We start from the raw sequence: 24295 nt of genomic DNA, 5'->3' as shown, positions 1-24295 counted from the left end.
ATATCTTCGTACTGATCTATCCTTTGCCATTCACTCTTGACCATGACCATTCACTCTTAAACCATGATCGCCCGGGGCACCGCTTGTAGATGGAGAATGGTACCATTAAGCTAATCCCAAGGTGATCGCTACAATTGTGTTCCAAGTCAACAATGGCTTTAATCACGGTCGGAAGTAGGAAATTTACGAAAAAGTGAGCGATATCTGATGTATCCAGGGATGCGTTGTGGACAAACGTGAAGGACTAGGATTTTGGAACCGGGACCGTAGTGTCTCGCAGACACCCTCAGAATATTGTGAAAAAACAATCATCATCTAGGATCTAACAGTTGAAGTCCCCACTAATAATGATCTTTTCTGACTTATAATGTTCAATCAACCTCCTGAGTCTTGCATAAGCCTTCGTATAGTGCTTTTCTGAGAGGACATCACGATAATTTGTAGAGAGGTACACTGATATGACTATAAAGCCATTTGGACCAGGAACTCTGATCGCAGAAAAAGAATCGCATGAATCAATTAGCGTGCATTACAAATTGGAGTCTGCAGTGATCAAGATTCCACCACTCGGCCTGCTAACTGAGCTGTTGCGGATAGCAGGCTGTAAAAAATAGTCCTTTCCTGGAACTCGGTCAAGGATTGCTGAATGATCGGATGTTATCAAATGTTCCTGAATGCATATTATGCTATGATTGGTTACTAGATCACTTAAAAGAGACAGCTTCTGTGGAGTGTGCCCGTATATATTTCTGCTATAAAGCAAGATAGTTGCATTCATTGCTTACGTTTGTTTGAACTAGCCTCTAATTGTCTTTTATAAACCGGGCATTGCGAGCTTTAACATGGATGCTTTCCAGAGCAATTAGTACATTTAGTGTCACGGACACAGGGATTGTCTTTAGGGTTTTTGTGATCGCCGGAGCACCTGGAACACTTCGCATTGTTAGGGCAATCTCGTTGCAAGTGGTCAAACTTTTGACATTTAAAACACCTCAGAGGGGCGGCAACATATTTGTCCACCTTGATATGGCAATAACCGACGTAAACGTCATATTTCAGTGCTTTTTCAAGAGCTTCTTTGTCTCTGAATGTTAGCTTGACTGACTTGCTAGTACCATCGCGTTTCGCTTCTTGGATCCCTTCCATAGCAGACTCAATCTCCTCGTTTGTTGTATCTTGAGGGACAAATTTAGCCACTGCCAGGAATTTCAGTTTATGGACTTTATCTACAGCCGCGGAATTCGATTTTATGCTATTAGTTATAGCTTCTGCATCATGCTCGGTTCTAACATACAACACCAGCGTATTGCTTCTCATAACTACCTTCTGTACTTTTCCGGATGCACCTTTGGAATCAAGAAATTCTTTCTGCTTTTGGCACGATTTATAGATTTCGGGTGGTGCTTCTTTTACGTGAAGCGGGATACTTAGAGATTCGCTGGGAGTAGGCCACGTTTTAGTGACAAAACTGGCGTTGCATCGGTCCAGCCATGCATTCATTTTTTCACCACATTCGTTTAGTTTGCACGTTAATGAGGTAAATACATCGTGAGGTAAGGAAGGAGTCTCAGATGGATCATAAATAGTGAATTTGAAAGGGAAATCACCCTTTGCGTCCAATTCCTTCATAGCATGAATCGCATCTTCTACAAAAACAGATGCATTTATTGTGCTTCTACGCTCTTTCAAAATGGTTCCATCTTTATCTAATTGATCTCGTATAAATCTTACGGCTTGTGTGACAGATTCCTTATCAAAAAATCTCACGGCAGTGCTTACAACCGATTCATGGGGAATATCTTTGAAGTTAAGTGAACGCTGGATGAAATATAAAAAAGGGCTATATAAATACTTGATTTTTGCCATTTTTCTTCGCTTATAATCTATCCAAATTAAGTCCAATCGTACCCAATGATGTCACAAAAATTAACAATCCAAGTCCTTAATCACATCCAAAACCGGTCCAGAAAGTATTCGCAAACATATACGTATCGCCTCTGGCTATTTACTCGTTTCTTGGGTGAATGAATGCTGAATGAACTACACAGAAAGAATACTGACGAGATACAGCTAACAAAGCCTGTGGGAATTGCCGGCACTCAAATCGTCTTTCCCCAGCACTTTAAGGACCAACATCCAGCCGGTACTGATACGGCTCTTGTGTTTTTTCCCGCTCTCTTCTGCACAGGCTGTCACTAATCAGCGAAAAAACAATGCAAATTTGGCTATTAAACTATTTTTATTAGCCAAATAATCCTATTTCTTTCTTTCCTTTTTCTTTCCCTTCTTTCCTTCCTTTTCTTTCCCTTAAAATTTGAACTGTTGTTGCTACCTTATTAATAATCCAAACAAAGCAATAGTCCATATCAATAAGTTTACCTTAGATTATAATCCGTAGCAGAAATAATCCTGTGAAATAATCCTCAAGGTCACTGAATATATTATAGCTCAAGGCACTGAATTAATACAATTTCACAGCTGGTTTTAAAGTTCACTAGATCCAAAAAGATGATGTTATCACTCCGGAGACTAAATAGAGACTTAAAATAGTTCAAACATCAGATAATAAAAACTCCGAGGTGGAAACAAACCTATTTTTTTACTTTGATATTGTTACTTTGAAACTAGTTTGATGCAGCTTTGATTTTGGCTCACCGTCATTGAATAAGTAAACAAAATTTGCATAAAATTTTTACTTTTCTTTTGCTAAATGGCTGTCTCTAAATTTGGTTCTGACGTGATTTACAAATTAACTTACGCAACGAACTTCTATATTCGTATATTTTTCTGGCAAAAAATACAAGGTTGCAGATTTTTGCAGATATGAGCTTGAAATCAATGTAATAGGGTTTTCTGATACGCTGAATCTGACGGTGTGATTTTCATTAAAATTCTTCCACTTGTAGGGGATGTTTCCCCCCTCTTTAAAAAATCAGGTAAATTTTCTCAGGCTCGTAGTCTTTGATGAGTAATACTAAACTTAATAAAATTTATATATTTAGAATCAGCATTATAGGCCCATTCTTTTTATACATTTATTGACATAAAAATTTCGTTTTTAAAAGTTTCGATTATTATTGAATCGTATCGCTTGTTTTTTTTTATTGTTTTTTTTTTTATTACGTATATGTTATTACGTTTATGAGGGGGTTCTCCCCTTAGTCAATACCACACTCTTTACTTTAAAAGTTAAAAAAAAATAAATTCACAAACCCCTGAATCACAAAGGCCGTTTAATTAGAATAGATAGCTCTTTTGAAATCACTAAAAAAAACTGTAGCTTAAACAGCGAGGTATTGACTTGAGGGAGAACCCCCTCATATACGTAATAATTTCTGTTCGTTTTAAGTTCTAATGTTGCTTCTTACTTTCAGTTGAAAAAACTTGTTTTTTTTATATTTATTTTCTGATCGTTTTTTAAATAATGCTTGGAAATCCGGCGCCCCCTTCATAGAAATGTCCCTTACCCCAAAGAAACATCCTCCACTGAAAGATTCTCCATGGTAACCCCTTCCTCCAGCCCTCCCCCCCCCCCACCAGAAAAAAAATCCTTCCTGAAAATGCCCAATAACCAATACAATATGTAAACAATGGGCAAAGTTCATAACTTTCAGCCCTTCCCCTGGAAACTGTGGGGGATTAAGTCATCCTAAAAGACATATTTATTAGATTTTCGACTATGCTGAACAAAATGGCTATTTCAAAATTTTAATTGGGTGACTTTGGGGAAAAAATGAGCGTGGGAGGGGGGCCTAGTTCCCTCCATTTTTTGTCATTTAAAAAGGGCACTAGAACTTTCAATTTCCGTTCCAATGAGCCCTCCTACGATATTCTAGGACCACTGACTCAATACGATTACCCTTGGGGAAAAAAAAATAATAAAACAAACACGCATCCGTGATCTTTCTTCTGGCAAAAAATGCAAAATTCCACATTTTTGTAAACAGGAGCTTGATTCTCTAATATGCTGAATATGATGGTGTGATTTTCATTAAGGTTCTATAACTTTTAGGGGGTCTTTTCCCCTTTTTTCGAAAATCAGCAAAATTTTCTCCGGCGCGTAACTTTTGATGGGTAGAATTAAACTTGATAAAACTTATATATTTGAAATCAGAATTAAAATCTGATTCTTTTGATGTATCTATTGGTATCAAAATTCCGTTTTTAGAGTTTAAGTTACCATTGAGCCTGGTCGCTCCTTACTTACAGTTCGTTACCACGAACTGTTTGAAACAAAAAGATAGTTGAAAATTCCGACAAGTATTAGCAATAAGTTTAACCTTGAACAGGGCTTGATAAACAGTCTATACTAAATGAGTGGTTCAGATGCTAGATTGATTCAAGCCTCTAGATTGATCAATTTTTAAATACTTTTTTTTTTCAAAACCAAAATGCACAATGAAGCAAAATTGTACGTGTTTCTCGTGTAATTGTGGCATACTTCTACGAGAAGAAAAGTTTCTTACGGGTGACTTACCACCAAGGACGGATCCAGGATTTTTTTCGGGGGGGGGTGTTTACTAACTTTTGACTCAGTTTTTGACTAATTTTACTGATTTTTACCTAGGTTTTACTAATTGTCGACTTATTTTCGACTCGGTAAAAAATTTTTTTTTTTGGGGGGGGGGGGTCAAACCGGGTAACCCCCCCCCCCTGGATACGGCCTTGCTTACCACCCTCTCCTCACACACAATTTCAGTAAAGCGCATAAAGCCCTTCATAAAGCTAATTAAATTCCTATGCTGACTTTCACAAAATAATTTATGGCGCTGGGGGAGAAATAAAATATGTTTCAACTAATGCCCCTTTCAGAATGAGATATTACTAATGTCGAGGTTTAGCAACTGCTAATTTAAACCAATCAGCATATTTCAGGAAATTTTTCAGTCAATCAGAAAATTCATTGCAAAATCTAATTGGCTCAAATTAACTCTGGCTAAATCTCGGTATTAGTATCTCTTTGTGGATGGACCCTAATTACCGTTAAGTCAACAAAAACGACCTACAGCTCAAGAGAATAAATCTGTAGCTGCGGTGGCGTGAATATGTAGAATCCGATTCTAGAAACTGTACCAAAGTTTCAATCATTGGAAGCCAACGGTCCCAAGAAATCCTCAATTTTTCGGTGCAGAAAAATGCTTTTTCTTACCTTTCTCTTCAAGTTCATTATATCTTTCAATACTGTTTCAAGATTTAGATAGAAAGAAAGATTGACTTTCTATGGATATGAAAAATTTTATCGTAGGTTGCCCCTCCACCCTCGCCCTGACAGAGGAAGTTTTAGTGGAGGAACATAGGGGGCATTTGCTCCGGGTGCAGAAATTTTAAGGGCACAAAATTTAAATTGAATAATCTAAAGGTTATAATCATTTTGTATTTGGTGAAATTTTATCAGAGGCAACGGTAGCCTATAGTGTTGCCTATAGTAAAGGCCATACGGCTCCAGTGTTTTATTATTATTTATTATTTTTCCCCCAGAGGCACTTCATATGGAAGGGGTCGTCGTATAAACTTCAAAAGGGGCTCATTCGATTGGAAATCGAGAGTTCTAGTGCCCATTTTTAAGAGATAAAAGTGATCAGAGAGCAACTAGCCCTCCACGCCTCTTCTCCCCCAAATGTATCCGATAAAAATTTTGAGCTTGTTGTGTTCAATGAGAGACATTTGTTTAAATCAGTTTATTGAAGCCAACCGACCTGCAACACAAAATAACAAGCGTAAGCACATAGCAAGCAATACAATGAGAGCATTACAGGCGGCACAAGCATATCATAACAGAGGTAAGCATACAACATCTTCCTTCACATACAAACTTAAAGAAATAACTAACAAAACAAAAAAGAAACAAAACTCTTCTGAAGCATCATAATCACTATCGTAAATAACCATAGTTCCATTTAGTTATTCACAGATCGAAAATCTGTCTTGGTTTTATGGGCCTTCCATATCTTGACACGCGTGGCCCAAATAGAGTCCCGTTTGTATTAGAATTCCTATTACTGTTCACTGGAACTGGATTCGGAGTTGCAATTGGTGTGGCTGGAACATCAGCATTTTCATCAACTCTAAACCTTGATGGAGTAGCAATAGTCGGACTGGTAGCGTCTAGTTTTTCAGGGGACTCAGTACCCTCAAGTAATGGACCCGGCGCAATGGACTGGCTCTCATCTGAGTCTACAAGTTCGTTTGGAATGTTAATTTCGGTTTCCCCGGCGCAGTGAATCTAGGCTTCAAATGCACGCGATTTCGTCTGTAAGTATTTCCATTTTCCGTTTGTACTAGGTAAGATCTTGGCTCTGGCATTGACAGAACTATCCCTTTCTTCCAATGCTTATCTTCTTTTGACAGTTTCATCCAAACTGTTTTGTTTGGACTCAGCATAGCTAAGTCTTTCGCATGCCGGTCATAGTAGGTTTTCTGCCTACACTGATTTCTTTCATGAACCTTGATGATCTCTTTTCTAGGTATTACCTTGGGACGCAGCTGGATAGTTGGTAGAATCGACCTCGGAGTCCTGCTCATGAGCAGTTGAGCTGGTGATGCAGATCCCCTGATTGAAGTACTCCTGTACTCAAGGAGACCAAGATAAGGATCCGAATTGGAGTCAACTGCTTTCTGCATGATTCTTTTTGCAATGTCTACTGCCTTTTCTATATGTCCATTCGATTGTGGGAAGTTCGGGCTTGATGTACAGAGCTGGATGTCGTACAGTTGCAGAAAACTAAGGAACTCACTGGATGAGAACTGCGGCCCATTGTCTGACCGAATCTTCAACGGTATGCCATATCTAGCAAAATGTGACTTGAGTTTGGTGATGATTTCCGACGTAGTTGTGCAGTTCAACTTGTCAATCTCGATGAACCGGCTATAGTAGTCACCGGTAATGAGGTAGTTTCTGCCCTCCAATTGACAAAGGTCTACACCGATAGCTTCCCATGGGCCTTGGGGTAGTGGAGTAGAAAGCAAAGACTCTCTGGGGTTGTTTGGTGCATATTTCCCACACGATTCGCAGCTCTTTACAAACTCTTCTATTTCATGGTTCCTTCCAGGCCAGAAAACCACAGTTCGCGCTCTCTGTTTGGTTTTTTCCATGCCCATGTGGGATGCATGCAGTTGCTGGAGAATGTTTGGCTGGATGGCTAAAGGAATGACAATTCGGTCAGCCTTCAAGATGATGCCATCGACAACCGCTAGCTCTTCTCTGAAATTCCAGTATGAGATAACAGGTCTTGGACAAGACTTTCTGACGACAGGCCACCCTTCCTGGATCACCTTGATGAGGGTTTGCATGACTGGATCTCGCTGATTTTCTTTTCGGATTTGCTCCATTTTTGTATCACTAACAGGTATGTGCTTAACAAACGAGTTTACATGAAATTCAATCTCATTTTGAAAATCGTCGCTTTCTTCAGATGTGTGCAGTCTTGACAGGGCATCAGCTACTGGGATATCTTTTCCTCTAATGTAGTGAACCTCCAAATCGTACGGCTGTATCTGAAGCATCATCCTTTGCAGCCTTGGTGGTGCCTGAGACAAAGGCTTTGACAGAATGGTTTCCAAAGGCTTGTGATCTGTGTACAGCTTGACTTTTCGGCCATAAATGTATTGGTGAAATTTCCGACCGCCAAACATGATTGCGTACAGCTCCTTCTCGATCTGTGAGTAGCGCTGTTCTGTCTCATTCAATGCTTTTGAGGCAAATGCTACAATCTGTCCGTGAGTTAAAAGCTCTGCCCCAAGGCCATGTTTTGACGCATCTGTTTTCAACTCTACTTCCTTACTTTGAGCATCGAATGCAGCTAGGTTCTGACAAATAGAAACCTTGATCTTCTCCATCTCTGATTTGTGAGCATCTGTCCACTGGAATGTATCCTGCTTTCCTAACTCTTTTAATGAGTGGTTCAAAGTCGAAAGATTTGGAATGTAACGAGATAGGAAATTGACCATTCCTAAAAACGTCATGAGTTCCTCCTTGCTTGTAGGACATAGCATTTCCTTTATAGCCTGAACCTTCCTTGGATCCGGCTTTATGCCTTCAGCTGTGATGACGTGGCCAAAATAAGGGATACTGTGAGCATCAAATATACATTTCTCAGGGTTGAATTTCACTCCTTCCTTTCTGGCCCTCTCTAGCACACATAAAAGGTTTCTATCATGCTCGTCATTTTTACCAGATACTATTATGTCATCCACAATCACACCTAGACCTTCTAGATTGTTGAACGCTTCTTCCGTTTTCTGTTGGAATATGTCCTGAGCACACACAATCCCAAAAAGCATTCTCATGTATCGATATCTTCCAAACGGTGTATTGAAAGTTGTCATCAATGACGATGGTTCTGACAGTTTGAGCATCCAATACCCAGACTTGGCATCTAGCTTAGTAAACCTGTTGTGACCATGAAGCCGTGCAGCTATGTCTTCAAAAGTTGGCATGGGGTAAAAAGGTCGTTGTATAGCATTATTTAGATCCCTTGGATCTAAACACAAACGCAGAGACCCATCTTTTTTTTCAACGGCGACAATTGAGTTTACCCACTCAGTAGGAGTTGTAACTTTCTGTATAATACCCTGTTTTTCCAGCTGTTCTAACTCGCTTTTTAGCTTGTCATGAAGGGCAAATGGTATACGTCTCACTGGATGTACAGTTGGCACAGCATCTGGCTTCAGATGTATGGTGCACTCACCTTGCAGTTCGCCTATGCCAGTGAAGACGTCAGCAAAGTCTTTTTTACCTTCTGGATGAACAGCGTTTCCTGATTTTGCTCAACAGTTCCTGCCACTTTCACAAGACCCATGTCGACGCATGCTTCATAGCCGAGTATTGGCATGGCTTTGGTTTTTACAACAAAGAATTCATATCTACCTGTGGTAACCTTGTTGTATGTGCATGACAGCATGCATATCCCGATTAATGGGATTCTCGTACCTCCGTATGCAACAAGAATCTGCTTGGTCTCTTTCAATTCAGGTCTAGGGACAATTTTCTGAAACAGATCTACTGGAATAACATTGGCTTCTGCTCCAGTATCGATTTTGAACTTAATCTTCGATTCCTGTTTGTTCAAAATGATTTCTGCAGTTGGTTGGCTTCCTTTTATATTTCCAACGGATCCCACAAAGAGTGTATTGATGAATACTTGGTCAATCTGAGCTGCATTTACACTTTCAACAGCATGCACTGGTTTGCTTCTGCAAACTCTGGCAAAGTGATTTGAGCGTCCACAACTTGAACAAATTTTTCCTTTTGCTGGGCACCTGTGATTTGGATCATATTGCCCTCCACAGAAGTAGCACTGCTTAGGCTGTGAAGCATATGCTGACTGGTGTTGCTTCCTTTTATGTAGACTATCGATCTCCTGTTTGATATTCATATTTTTTGAAACATCTGCCATTGTTGAGAGCTGTGCCTGGGTTGTCTCATGGGCTCTAGCAATTTCTATGGCTTTTGAAAGTACTAATGTACCACCTTTTGACAAAAGTTTCTCGCGAATTTTTGGCGATAAGATTCCACAAACAATTCTGTCGCTCACGATATCATTAATGGTTGTTACTGGGTAATCACAATCCTTAACAAACACGTGTATGGCTGTTATATACTGTTCCACTGATTCATGCACACTTTGGTCTCGCTTGTGAAACTTGTACCGGGTAAAGACTGGGTTGACAGATGGTGAAATATGTTCCTTGAACTTTTCTAGGTAGCAAGCAATTTTATTTGTCTCTTCTGCCTGGAATATCCAAGTACTGTATACGTCTTGACCTTTTTCACCAAGCCACAGAAGCAGATATGCACACTGTTGCTTTTCAGTTTTTCCACTTAAAGGGCCTGTGAACATTAGCCGCATATGTTGTTCAAATTTTTTTCCATGACTCATGACTGGCTGCTTCCCAGTCAAAACGAGGTGAAGGCGTAGAGTTGTCCATCTTGACTATTTTTCTGACACCATGTTGTGTTCAATGAGAGACATTTGTTTAAATCAGTTTATTGAAGCCAACCGACCTGCAACACAAAATAACAAGCGTAAGCACATAGCAAGCAATACAATGAGAGCATTACAGGCGGCACAAGCATATCATAACAAAGGTAAGCATACAACAGAGCTAGCCCTTTTGTTAAAAATAGTTCAAAGGTCAGATAACAAAAACCCAGTGTTGACACAACCCCCCAGGGCCTGGGGGTAGGAGCTGCAAGTTATGCCCTGGTGGCATATATAGTTTTTATGGAAGAGATGCTCCTATAAACTTCAGTGAGGGCTCATTTGAATGGAAATTGAAAGTTCTAGTTCAATTTTTAAGAGTCAAAAAAGATTGGAGGAGAACTAGACCCACGCCCTTTTTTCCGCAAACCCATCCGATACAAATTTTGAGATAGCCATTTTTTTAAAATGATTCAAAGGTCAGATAACAAAAACTCCGGTGTCGACACAGTCCTCCAGGGCCTGGGGGTAGGCGTTGTAAGTTAGGTCCTGGGGCCGTATATAGTTCCTATGAAAGGGATGCTCGTATAAACTTCAGAGAGGGCTCATTTGATTTAAAATTAAAATTTCTAGTTTACTTTCTCAGAGTCAAAAGAGATCGGAGGGCAACTAGCCCCTCTCCCTTCCACTCATTTTTCTTCCCCAAACCCATTCGATAAAAATTTTGAGGTAGCCATTTTGTTGAGAATAGTTTCAAAAATCATATATTAAAACTTCGGGGTCAACACAACCCCCTAGGGCCGAGGGACAGGCGTTGTAAGTTATGCCCTGGGTGCATATATGGTTCTTATAGAAGGGGTGCTCGTATAAACTTCAGAGAGGGCTCATTGGATTGACAATAGAAAGTTCTAGTTCACTTTTAAAGAGTCAAAAGAGATCGAAGGGCAATTTGCCCCCCCCCCCCCCCGCTCTTTTTTTCCCAAACCAATCCCATAACAATTTTAGATAGCCATTTTGTTTAAAATAGTTCAAACATCAGATAATAAAAACTCCGAGGTGGAAACAAACCTATTTTTTTACTTTGATATTGTTACTTTGAAACTAGTTTTGATACTTTGATGAATATTTGATATTGAAAAAAAAATTGATTTTGAAATAAGGTATTTTTAAAAACTCAAAACTTTTCAAAAACGAAAAAAAATTAATTTAAAAAAAAATCCGAAAAAGAACTTTTCAAACAAAAGTAAATGTCATTTTAAACTTAAGATCAGCAGGTACAAATACCTGTTAAAATTCAAACTCAAAACGACCAGAAATGATTATTAAAGAATAAGTGAAACTCAAAACGAATAGAAATTAAATAAAAAATCATAGCGAAGAAACATACAACAAGTAATAATATAAATGAATACATAAATATTAAAGCGAGTAATACTTAAATTGAATATGCAAATCAAGCTTAAAATGAAAAAAAATATATTTTGCTATTGAAGTATAAATGAAACCCAAAACGAACAGAAATCAAATAAACAATCAATGCAAACAAACATACAGTAGTTTCATAAATTAATGTAAAGGAATAAACAAATCTTAAAGGAGTGAAACTTAAATTGAATATGCAAATCAAGCTTGAAACGAACAAAAATCACTACAAACAAGACTTTGGGTATCGCCTCCTTCTCTCACTGTAAAAGTCTAAAACCTGCTGCGTCATGGCGCTTTACTGAAAACTATATGTGTCTTGAACAGTCTTGGAAAGTATAAACAAAATCAAATTGAATATTTAACATACAATGATATTAATACTTTGAAGATTCATAAGTTCAAGATTTATTTCACTTTAATTTTATTTTCATTTTCAATCCTGGAAGAACTGGAAAAGAACATATTTGTAATATAATTCATTTTTCAGTGAAGCGCCAATGACGCAGTAGGCTTTAGGTTTTTATAGTTAAATAAGAGGACAATTTTAGGGGTCTTGCACAATTTTAGAACGAACTAATAAATTAAACTGAATATTTGATGTATAATGATATTCATTGTTGAAAGCTCATCAGTTCGAAAATTTACTGTAATTTTAATGTTTATTTTCAATATTAAGTACAAAAGAAAATATTTGTAATACAATTTGGGCGCTGATTGACATTTTGCCCCGGGCATAAGAGTGACCAGAACCGCCGCTGCTCCCTGATGGATAAAAGAACATAAAAAATGCCAGGATCTAGGCCAATTCAATTGCTCTTACAGCATACAGACATAAACATCTACGTTTAACCGTGCCTAGTCAAGTGGCAAAATGCTCGTCTGCCACGCAGGTAGTTGGTGGTAGATTTCACTTCTGTAATGGATTCTTGTATTTTTTTTTTCCTGTCCATCAGAGAGAGGGGGGGGGCAACTTATAATCTAGTCAAAGCTTCTATATCTCTGGAAAGCCATACCTTCAATCTATTTGAAACCCGACACCCATTGAAAAATATAAACTAATTGACGAGAAAAGTTAGAAAAAGTATGATTAATTAGATTAATTGCAAATATTCTTGTCTATTCTTATCCCTTAATAGCAGAGAAATGGCTGAACTTATAGTCAAAATAAGTATATCTATGAAAAGTTTAGTTTTTGTTCTATCTAAATGCTGAAACCCTATTAAAAACTATAGCAAACTTGACGAAAAAAGCATAGGAAAAAGTGCGTTTACTTAAAAAAAAAAAAAAAAAAAGAAACTGTTCGTTTCCAATTTAGGACGTTTGCTAGAGTCTCTAAAATCTTGTCAGTGCACAAGCGCACTGGTCAAAATTACCGAGACGGGGAGGTTACGGAAATGAGACATGTGGACCACATTCTTCACCCTGGTATAATTCAAACAAACCAACGGATTGCCTTTTTGTTCTAATTGATTGCCATTAGTAAATTATAACTAGTAGTTCATACTATATGGCTATTTATCTTTCACACAGAACGAATTCAGGTTTTCATAGCAGATTCAGCATTTGACGCACTCTTGTTTCCTTTGGCCTTATGTAAAGTCTGGATAGGCTAGTGCAACAAACAGGTAAGTTTGAAGTCATCCTAAGTCCGAGTCTAGTCAGTAGTTTCATACATTTGTCATTATATTCTTGATATTAAGTGACACCTGCGAACTTAGTGTGAGCTAGTGGCATCAATTCATGAACGTTAAGAAGGGGGGCTTCAAATCTAGGGGGGGAGTAAAGTTGTCCGGTTTTCCTTTTTTGAATACAAATGTACTAAAAAGTTACTTTCAAAGACCCCCCCCCTCCCCGGGGGTCTTTGAAAGGTATTTTTCAAAATATAGGGGGGTTAAAAATCTGGGGGTCTCCCCCTCCCCCTTGAATCAAGTGACACTAGCTAGCTAGCAAAGTTACGCAAATTCTCTAATGCCCAGCTTACTACAAAACACTCGTAGAACAGCACTAAACTCGCAGCACTATTCAATTAAACTAAACTCGTGGCTGGGCACAACTTAAGTCATCCATTATTTTTAATCCAACCATTAACATTTAACATTAACATTTCCATCCATTAACATTATCAATTGTAAAGGCAATCCTTTTATCTCATACCTATTTTGATGCAATAAATAAGCATATTACTATAAAGACTAGATTTTGAAACTAATGAACATTTTTTGTGTTCTTTTACAAAATAATGTTTTTCTACTAGGGTGCCTCAAAAACTGTTATGCTCACAAAATGAAATTGAGAGAAGCATACACATTGAAAAGGGTGTTTCAGGTTTACGGTTGTACAAACTAATTATTTATGCAGTGAAGTTTTTTGGCGTCCAAGATCTAGAGGAAAACTATTTTTTACACCGTAAAAGTGTTATGCTCACAAAATAAAATTACGAGAAGCAGAAACATTGAAAAGAATGTTTAAGGTTTACGGTTGTAAAAACTAATTATTTATGCAGTGAAGTTTTTTGGCGTCCAAGATCTAGAGGAAAACTATTTTTACACCGTAAAAGTGTTATGCTCACAAAATAAAATTACGAGAAGCAGAAACATTGAAAAGAATGTTTAAGGTTTACGGTTGTAAAAACTAATTATTTATGCAGTGAAGTTTTTTGGCGTCCAAGATCTAGAGGAAAACTATTTTTTACACCGTAAAAGTTTTATGCTCACAAAATAAAATTACGAGAAGCAGAAACATTGAAAAGAATGTTTAAGGTTTACGGTTGTAAAAACTAATTATTTATGCAGTGAAGTTTTTTGGCGTCCAAGATCTAGAGGAAAACTATTTTTTACACCGTAAAAGTGTTATGCTCACAAAATGAAATTGCGAGAAGCATACACATTGAAAAGGGTGTTTCAGGTTTACGGTTGTAAAAACTAATTATTTACGCAGTGAAGTTTTTTGGCGTCCAAGATCTAGAGGAAAACTATTTTTTACACCGTAAAAGTGTTATGCTCACAAAATAAAATTACGAGAAGCAGAAACATCGAAAAGAATATTTAAGGTTTACGGTTGTAAAAACTAATTATTTATGCAGTGAAGTTTTTTGGCGTCCAAGATCTAGAGAAAAACTATTTTTTACACCGTAAAAGTGTTAAGCTCACAAAATAAAATTACGAGAAGCAGAAACATTGAAAAGAATGTTTATGGTTTACGATTGTAAAAACTAATTATTTATGTAGTGAAGTTTTTTGGCGTCCAAGATCTAGAGAAAAACTATTTTTTACACCGAAACCCCATTTCCAAATTATTAACATGGACAAGAAAAGAGATAAAGCATATTTTGGAAGAAATCAAAGCTGGTTGATAGCAAAGCAAAGTTTTTTTTCTTCAGTTGTGTGTTCTTTTTCAGTTGATATAGATGTTTCCCTTTTATAAAGAAAACAATAAGGGAAAACTATCAGGGCCGGTCTTCTCTTTCGTTACTTTGTAATGCACAAGGTAAAACGCATCTACCCAAAGAAGATCAGGGTTGAGAAAGGGGGAAGAGGAAATTCTCCACTATTTGGCTCTCAAAAGCTAAAAAAAACGTTATTTTTGAGCAAGCTTACTTGTATTTCTCGCGCACATTTTTGGTTTTTGATGTTTTATACAATGACAGTTTATGCTTATGACGTTTTTTCTCAAATAAAATCTGCAGTTGTCTTTAAAATCATATTTTTAGCCAAGAATTTTGGTGTCTTGTAACTTTTCGGTTTTCTTTTAATTTTTTGCTTTGCTTTCTATACGAATTTTAAATTTGCCCCCTCCCCATAGTACCAACTTATTATCATGTTATTTTCCTATAGGCTATGGTAGGTTGTTTGTGGGCTACGGATTGAGTTGTCTGCCACTTTGAACCTATGATACTGGTAGATAGCGCGAATTTAACTTCCACATTAGTATGCATTATCCTTTTGAGAATTATGTCAAACATTATCTATTACGTTATCAAAAAACATTTTTGAGTGACAACCCTGACCACGTTAACTGTTATTTTTCTATTTCAGCTAAACGTCAAGGACTAATTCCATTTCCAAGAATTGGAAAAAGGCAGCAGTTAAACCCATCTCCCAGGATTGAACAGTTTAGTTTGTCAAATAACGCCCATAATGAAGAACGCAGCCCTAACGAGCCAGAAACAAGAAAATTAAGCCGGATTTTCCCTCTTGAATACTAAGTAAGTGGATGTCAATGAGAACTGCATAAATAAGACATGCGCCCAATGCTGTACCCAGGGACTTTACGGGATTTGAACCTCCCCCGTCCTTGAATTTCTGTCCGTCTCGTAAAAACCTAACAAAAATACATATAAACAAATTCTTAATGCGTTTTCTAAAGTTTTTTCTGTGTACCTTATACCCCCCCCCCCCACCCGAAAAAAATCCCTGGATATGCCCTTGCTTAGGTCACGTGACAAATGACCATTAGAAGATTAATCTTAGTTCCAATCAATCTTGATTATAATCAATTAATCTAATTAATTTAATTAATAAATAATAACTAATATTTAACTAATTTTAATCACTTAATTGATCTTAATATGAATTCTAATTACTTCCATATCAATCTGAATTATAATCAATTAAACTAATTAATTTAATTTTAACTAATATTAATCATCTAATCTAATTAATCTTAATTCTAAATAATTCTGATCAATCTTAATCTAACCAAATTTCAAATATTTTACTATTTATAATTAATCAAACAGTTAGTGGTAACGAACTGTAAGTAAGGAGCGGCCCGGCTCAATAGTAACCGAAGTTCTAAAAAACGGAATACCAATATATATATATATATCAAAAGAATTGGCTTATTATGCTGATTTCAAATATATAAGTTTCATTAAGTTTAGTCTTACCGATTAAAGGCTATGAGCCTGAGAAAATTTGCCCGATTTTCGAAAAAATGGGGATACATCCCCTGAAAGTATCAGAATTTTAATGAAAACTACGCCATCAGATTCAGCGTATCAGAAAACCCTATTGTAGTGGTTTCAAGCTCCTATCTGCAAAAATGTGTAATTTTGTATTTTTTGCCAGAAGCAAGATCGTGGATGCGTGTGTTTTTTTTTTCCTAGTGGTCCTAGACTATTGTGAGAGGGCTCATTCGAACGGAAATCAAAAGTTCTAGTGCCCTTTTTAAGTGACCAAAAAGATTGTTGGGCAACTTGGCCCCCTCCCCCGCTCCTTTTTTCCCAAAGTCGTCTTATCAAAATTTTGAGATAACCGTTCTGCTCATCATAATTAAAATGCCCAATAACTATGCCTATGAATATAACCTGACCCCCCCCCCCCATAGCCCTAGGGGAAAGGTCCTTAGATCATAAAATTTTCCTATTGTTTGCAGATAGCATTTGTTATTGTGAAGTATGTATACATTTTCTGGTGGGGAGTGGGAATTCTGCCGGGGGCTATTCCACGAGGGATTTTTCCATGGGAAGGGAAGTTTCCAGGGGGTGAACTTGTCCGGAGAATTATACACTGGGTGAATTTGCCAGAATTCCCATACAAAATTCTTTTTATGGGTCTTGCTTTCTCTTTTCCGTCTCAACTTCACGCGTGGAGTTGTTAAGGGTAATTGTCCGAGGTAAATTTTCACCGGGGAGGGGATTTTTGCGTGGAGGTGGGTCCAGATTTCTCGGCATTAATTAAAACGATCAGATATTAAATAAAAATAAGTTTTTTGAATTGAAAATAAGGAGCAACATTAAAACTTAAAGTGAATAGAAATTATTACTATATGAAGGGGATTGCCCCCTTCTCAACTCCTCACTTTTTACGCTAAAGTTTGAATTTTGTCCCAATTCTTAAAGAACGACTCTTGAAACACAAGGGTCGTTTAATTGCAACAATAGGAAGTTTTTTATTTTTAAGTACTAAAAAACTTTAGCGTAAAGAGCGAGGTGTTGAGGAGGGAGCAGTCCCCTTCATATACGTAATAATTTCTGTTCGTTTTGATTTTAAATGTTGCTCCTTACTTTCAATTGAAAAAACTCGTTTTTTTTATTTAATGCTCACTAAAATATGGTCTTCGGTTCCCGAGCCAGTGTTCTTTGGTACCTGAAGCCAGGGTAGTAGTTTGCTAATTTCCTGGCCCAAAAACACCTAAAGCAAGGACGGCAGCATGCTCATTCCGGTACCCTTGGAAATTCAATAAAGTGGATATCCGTTCTGACAGTTTTTCACTTGGGTTTTAAGGAGTGGGCGAAATACTTTTCCTTCATTTTTTCCCAGTTAGAACAACCACAAATATTTTTTAGCGCACATAATGGTTTATTCTTTTGGATTTATATTTCTAGCTCTTGAGGGAAGGGTGTTGTTACATAAAGGAATATATTTCCCGTTTTCTTCGATCCATATTATCGACCTACGTTTTCCTAGAAAAACGAGTTTTACAAGACGTAAGAATCTCATCGATACCCATTGGATGTACTAACATGTTATCTTCATTACTTTTTTTTATTTTTCTGGGTACCGATAATACCCGATATAAGGTATTCAGCATAATGTTTCCTATATTTGTGTAAAATAAACTAATCTAATGTTATTTGCTTACATAACTTTCATCCAGCCCGGTTAGCTGACTCAGAGGTTCTCCTCGCGCGGCATCATGAGTGTTTTTGGTATGCCTCACAGTTTGCTCCAGTCCTCAGCAGTACTGGGTTGGAAAAGTTTTCCTGTCAACGCTTGGGAGGTTGTCCTCTTGGGTCAGAGGCATTCATTCCTTCTTCAAAGGCTAATTTGGGCTGGGGACATACGCGGGACGTATTTTAACCATCGAAGCTGTTGGAGTTGGAGTGTCTGTATGATGGTTTGAGAGTAGTTTAAAGAGGAGAGTGGCAATTCATTTGATATGTGATCCACGTAATGGATGCCAATAAGATTTCGGAGCAAAATAGTTTTGAAAACCGCCTGTGGGTGTTTGTCATCGGCTTTTAGGGTCCATATCTCCTCTTCAAACGTTGTAACCGGAACCACTAAATCAGGGTAACGTTCTATCTTCAGCTTTATGGACGGGCGATTTGTTTTCCAAATAGGTCGCAGTGACTTGAAGGATGTGTAAGCAAGAGCCAAGCGTCGTTTTAAAGCTTTTGGGGAATCATTTGTGGATACTAATACTAGTCTAATCTTGGGTACCGAAATTAAAAAGTTGCTATCCCGACTTTAGATCCCGCCCGAGTACCGAAGCACCGACATTGGTAGTGCCATTTATAATTTTATGTCAAAATTTTGAGTTTACCATTGTAAATTTAACCTTGCACATATTAATTACAGGGTGAAACTTAAAATCACGGAGTACAAGCGTTTAAGTTGAGGAACATCTTTAACTATTCGATGTGCTGTGAAACATGCTTGTATTAAGTTCAATGTTTTGATTTTCTGTTGATTTTGTATATTTCAATTTCCACATATACCACAAGACTTTGTTTTCAAATAACTTCAGATTATTAAATAATTTAAGATAATAATTTAACATTCTTTATTTTCAAATAATTTGAGTGTTTTCTTCCTAGCTAAAATGCTGACATCACCAGTTGCTACAAATGTCCGGAAAATAACCTTGTTTTTGAATCCCAGCCCAGGGGGTAATTGAAAGCCATTTTGGTAAGCAAGGCCGAATCTAGGGGGGAAGCTACCGGTTTTGAACCCCCTACCCGTCTCGAAACTGTGTCTGACTCGTGAAAACGTAACAAAATTTATATAAACAAATTTTCGCTACGTTTTTTTGTAAACCCTCCCCCCGAAAAAAATCCCCGAAACAAAAATCCTGGATACGCTCTTGGTGGTAGGAGTGGTCACTGATGAATGAGTTGTTCTTTTTTTCGAAACTAAATTCTCTTCTTAATTATCACCATCATTGTGAATAACTCTAAGAAGTTATTGTACCTTGCAGTAGACTGCAATGTATTAAAAGGGCAAACCGATTGGGCCAGACTATGTCTGTCACGCTTGGATGTGAAGATTTCTTCAATCAGTCCGCTTATTTCAAAGAGGGAATTAAAGTTTGATATAAATTTTTTCGAATTCACGAATTTAAGGAAATACCTAAATGTTGCTTCAAATGCCGGTCATACGATCACTTTTAAAGTGCTTGCACCAGCAATGTCTCGAAATGTGCCAAATGTGCTTGGCCACATCTTTCTACTAAGGATAGTCCTTGTAGCACTGTTCCCAAGTGTGCTAACTGTGGTAAAAATAATACTTCTTATAGTCTGACCTGCCCAGTATCTAAGGAAATAATGTTGCGCTCCCCCATTTCGCATTGACTTTGGTGTTTTCAATAATATCGTTTAATATTAATGGTACAAAGAATAAGGATTTCGTTATTCACCAGCTCCGCAATGATTTGGTCTGTCTGCACGAGCATCTTCTTACAGACTTTAGCATTAACCTTTTGCGTTGGAGCCCTCATCATGATGTTTTTTCTACTGCCAAAACCACAAGAGGCCACCCATCCGGTGGGCTAGCTTGTGTTTTTAAGCACAATCCGAATTTGGTTTCGCCGGTGACTTTTTACTTGGATGAGTTTTTTTTTGGCTGTTCGTATGGGCACTACAGTTTTCATTAATTCTTAGCTGCCTTATGATGATCGTTCTGCCAGATCTATAAATAGATATGCTAAAGATTGCAACACGTTGAAGTTTTTAGTGGAAGAAATTCTTTCTATTTCCCTAAATTATATGATCATTGGCAACCTCAATACGGATATAAATTATTTGTCAGTGGGAAGTGATTCGTTGTCAGATTGTCTTCCATCTTATCGTTTTATACCCAAAACTCATCTGTTTTCTTACATTCTCCTTTAATTTGCTCTTCTTACCGACCCATTACTGTCTTTTGCACTTTTAGTAAAGTTTTTGAGCATGTACCTTTTGTGACTAATAATATTCTTGAGGGAGATAACCAGTTTGGATTTAAGCTGGGAGTAGGTTGTCAGCATGCACATCGTGTAAATGTTCTTTGCTCCTTGAGAACTCTTCTAAGGGAAAGAGTATATATCTTTGTGCTTTAGATCTATCAAAAACTTTCGATAGTGTATGTCATAGTCAGCTTTTTCCTGCTCTTCATGGTTGCGATGTCGATCTATCGGTTATAATGCTTCTTCGTTACTGGTACTCTAATTCTTTTCTTCGGCTGAAATCGCTGTCAGCTACTATTATTAAAGTGAGAAGAGGTTTAAGGCAAGGTGGAATCTTATCTCCGACCCTATTTGAATTATGTATTTCAGGAGTTCTTGCAAAGATATCGGCTACCTATCTCTCTGGTTTTGATGATGTTTCATATCTTGCCTATGCTGATGATCTTCTTTTTATAAGCCGTACTAAAACTGATCTATCTAACATGGTTTCTCGTGTTACTTCTTCTTTTTCGGAATTAGACCTTTCTCTTAATGTAGATAAATGTGAATTTACTTATTTTAACAAAAATTCTAGCACTCCCGTTCGTTGTAGTGGCTTTACTATCCCTCTAGTAGATTCTCTTCGATGGCTCGGTATTTCTACTACTAATAGTCTTCCAAGCTTGCGCCATCGCACAGTTTCCGATATTAATGAGAAAGTTCAATTAGGATATGCTAAGATTTTTGCCAATAGAGGTAAATATAATAAACTTGCGTTGGCCAAGCTCTACTCAACTTTTTGTGACCATTCAATTCTTTTTGCTTCTGGATTTTTACTCCGTCTTAAGAAAAATGAATTAAAAAGAATACGGATTAATTATTTTAGATTTTGAAAGTCTACACAGAAAGCTTTCAAATACCGCTTGTACCCGTTTTTCTCCGCACTATCACCTTATCAGGTTTTTTTCTGTCGTAGGTTATTTTTCCTTTATTTCTTTGTTTGTTTTTCTTTCTTTGGTTACTCTACATTTTTTAGTATTATAAAAAATTAGTAAAAATCAATTACTGATAACAATAAAAACAGCTTGCTTCCATATTTCTCTGCTTTACTGCTTTATTAGACTCTGCAAGTTGTGAGTTTTTTTTCTCTTCTTCTTTTTCCCCTCTTTTTATGTTTTTTCTCTTATGATTCAGTGTCTTTTATATTTTATGTGTTACTCTGTAACCTGTTTCCTTTGATTTCTAAATTTATTTTTGTTGTATTTTTATGTGTTTTTCTTCGTGTTACTCCACGTATTACACCTTTGTATAGTGTGGGTCAAAAATAAATAATAATAACACTAAAATGTATAAATTGTATTACACAAAGCAATCAAGAAATAGCCCGTATATGCTTTTCTGCAATTGAAGCAGCCTCTACCGCCAAAACTCAAGAATCCTTTGAGTATTTAAATAATACGAAATAATTTATAAAAAATGGGAAATCAAATAAGTTTTTTGCAGCTCTACCCTCCTCCAAAAGAGGAAACCTAGCCCTTGATAGGCGTGTGTGCAGGAGGAGGGGGGGGGGTCCCTCTTTAAAATCTTTACCCCTTTCAAAATCTAAGTGATGTTTTCTCAGGTTTATATTTATGTAAGTCCAATTAATATCCTTATAATTTACCTATTTGGAAGTTTTTTCGATGCAGAGCAGCCTGAAATGTCTAGTACCCCAATGATTTGAAATCCGGTGTACGAGCCTAGCCCTGCCTTTCGCCAGTAAAATCCTAGCTAATTCGGAGCAATTTAAATCATTTCTTGTAAAGTTGGCATCAAAGAAATTTTGTTCCTACTGTTGTTCTATCTACATCAATATCTTATGTTTTTCTGGCATGACACAATGATCCCATCCGTACGCTTTCTACTTTAATGATTTTTTTCTGAGAAAAGACCAATCGGCATCCCTGATTAACAGGTTACCGAAATTAGGAAGTTGCTGTCCCAGCCTTAGATAAAAAAAAGACTCGACCCGGGTATCGGCGCACCGATTCTAGTTTTACCGACATCTAATACCTGAAATATTCAATAAACTATGATAAAAATTGTGAGCAACGTTGATCAATTTAGGCAAGTTCTCAATAACTATTGAAATGGAGGATCTGTGATAAAATATTACCATGCAGCAGGGCCCAGAAAGGGGGGGGGCGGGTTACAAAAAAAAATGGGAAGGGGAAGGTTACCAAAAGGATTGTGTTCTGGGTGGGGGTGTTGATTCTTTTTTTACCTGTATTTAAGACCAATTTACAATTCGGAGAAATACTTCAGGGGGGGGGGGGCTCTAACACGGCCCCTTTGGATACAGTCCAGCTATACAGTCACAACAAATTATAATTACCGCAGGAACTGGTGAAAAACTGTCACGTTCATATGAAACATTACCAAGTTTATCCAAAATGTCCAAATTCTTAGAGTTTCTTCTAAATTTTATTGAGCACCTTATAAAATTACCCTGTATTTTACCCCCCTCCCCCTAATAAGTTCGTGCGTCTGTACAATTATACCCATATAGGTAAGACCAAAACAAGGGAATTTCAGAATTAGCTATAAAGGGCTAGGCACACGTAGCTGATTTCGGGAGCCGATTTCAGCGTCAGTGGACAAACGATAGCGGTAAGAAAAATTTCTTGAAAGAAAAATTTATTGCGCAAAATTTTCAAAACAAAAAATCATGGACACATAGTCAACTGGAGTTTATTAATAGTTGCTTGATTGATCTCAGCTTAGTTCTCAGCTCAGTAGTAGGGTCTTTCACCACAGAATACCTCTGGCTGACTATTTATTTGTATACCTATTTTTTTTTTGTGATGATCATGATGAAAATCAGCGCTGATTTTGTAAATCAGCGCCGAAAACTAGAAAATTTTTCAAGCTCAAATCGACGCCAATTTCTTTTAAAATCAGTGCTGATTTGGAAATCAGTTCCCGAAATCAGCTACGTGTACCCAGCCCTTAAACGTATAAAGCCCCTGAGGACTTTACTAAATTATTCAAGTATTCTAGAGATGGCAGTATATGTTCATTATACCTTTTTTTTTATTTTAGGAAAATGCCGCGACGATGTCAATATGTGCAAAAAGCTAATGAAACTTCACGACCAAGACTGTGATGGAAGAAAAGACTATGAAAACTTCGTCAAATGAATTATTTTTGTTTTTTTATGATAAGCAGTAAATAAAGACGAGTTTACATACTTTTTTTAGGTTAAAATATATCTTGTTTATTTATACGCTGAGCGTAAAGCGAGGATGAATATTTAGCTGAAGATTTAAACCATCCAAACTGTGAGTTTCTAAGCTTACAGGGTTTTGGGGTTAATTTTTTCACAAATAGGCCACGTTCCAAAGTCTGGCTGATCTTATATGCCGTTTCATTAAAGGCTGGAGGGCAAGGGCGGATCCAGGATTTTTTAAGGGAGGGGGGAGGGCAAAATAGGTTGATCCGATAGACTTGTGTTATGAGCAAGTTTAATTAACGCAAATTGCGATACACTACTTTAAACTACTTTAGGGGGGGGGGTGCCCCCTCGCCCCTCCCTGGATCCACCACTGCTGGAAGAGTTTTAAAAAACCCAGACGCAGGTAATATTTATACCAAAATTTTGTCGGGTAAGGAATTGTTCTTGCTGATTTTGGACGGGACAATTCCCACGTTATCCTGGTAAAGCTTACAGAGGCGTCACTAGCCAAAATATATGTGGGGTAGGGAAAGGCCAACGGATTTTATCCACTGGATGATCATTTCTGCCAATTGATATGGGATATATTGCTATAAAATCGCTTCATTTATCCTTACTAACTGAGACCTTTCGTCTTTCATTCATTTTACATCGATTATTTCCATTTTTCAACTTCCAAATTGAACGTTTAATTTCCAATCGAATGAGCCCCTTCCGAAGTTTCTACGACAAATTCTTCGATACGAGAATTTACTCATTACTTAAGCAGCGCTATTGCGCTGTAGTGCTGCCTATGCAAATTTAAAAAGCTACTATGTTGTATAATTCGTTTTTCTTCAGCCACATAATAGGTATAAAATCACTTATA

The 24295-nt window shown here is 37.3% G+C and overlaps 1 long non-coding RNA gene across 1 annotated transcript in view; it reads left to right on the top strand.

Annotated features, from left to right (window-relative positions):
- LOC148941269 (uncharacterized) overlaps positions 1–23444 on the top strand; it is a 64153-nt gene extending 40709 nt beyond the window's left edge. Inside the window, exons 3-4 of the long non-coding RNA XR_016143239.1 lie at positions 15380–15549; positions 23295–23444. This is a non-coding gene — a long non-coding RNA (uncharacterized LOC148941269). The remainder of the gene's footprint in view (positions 1–15379; positions 15550–23294) is intronic.
- The last annotated feature ends 851 nt before the right edge of the window (positions 23445–24295 follow it).

This window comes from Artemia sp. Qi Xiang Cuo, chromosome 18 (assembly GCF_049724085.1).
Source record: "Artemia sp. Qi Xiang Cuo chromosome 18, ASM4972408v1, whole genome shotgun sequence".
Classification (NCBI taxonomy): domain Eukaryota; kingdom Metazoa; phylum Arthropoda; class Branchiopoda; order Anostraca; family Artemiidae; genus Artemia; species Artemia sp. Qi Xiang Cuo.
This window is presented reverse-complemented; position numbering and strand designations above follow the sequence as displayed.